The 369-nt window shown below is 65.3% G+C and overlaps 1 protein-coding gene across 1 annotated transcript in view; it reads left to right on the plus strand.

Annotated features, from left to right (window-relative positions):
• Positions 1-16: 16 nt before the first annotated feature.
• Positions 17-369, plus strand: part of PTPN21 (protein tyrosine phosphatase non-receptor type 21) — a 73,465-nt gene continuing 73,112 nt past the window's right edge. The window contains exon 1 of the mRNA XM_077780841.1: positions 17-75. The gene's annotated coding sequence lies outside the window, so the exon portion shown is untranslated. The remainder of the gene's footprint in view (positions 76-369) is intronic.

Genomic DNA, 369 nt, shown 5'->3' on the forward strand with positions numbered 1-369 from the left:
ACCTCTTTAGGGGAAAAAAAAACCCCCGCCGCCGCTCCCGCTCCGTTTGCTCCAGCCTGGCGTTTCCGTCAACAGGTGTGTTTAAAAACGTAAATCGCGTCGGGGGGGTGGGGAGGAGAGTGTCCTGAGGCTCCAAATCGGGAACCGGACGGACACCACCCAGGTGGCTCCAACGTCTCCCGGGGCCCGAGCTGGGTTCTTTAAACCTTCCCTCCGGGAGCGGCAGGGCCAGTCCTTTCCTAGCGCGTCCGTCCTGAAACGTGGTCGCAGACGGAGGGTTCCGGGGCTCCTGAGGCTGCGCGTTAGGCGGGCAGCGCCGCCGGCTCTGCTGCTGGGAGGACGCGGCGAGAGTCCGCGCCCGAGTTCTCC

This window comes from Crocuta crocuta, unplaced genomic scaffold (genome assembly GCF_008692635.1).
Source record: "Crocuta crocuta isolate KB4526 unplaced genomic scaffold, BGI_CrCroc_1.0 scaffold299, whole genome shotgun sequence".
In the NCBI taxonomy this organism is placed as follows: domain Eukaryota; kingdom Metazoa; phylum Chordata; class Mammalia; order Carnivora; family Hyaenidae; genus Crocuta; species Crocuta crocuta.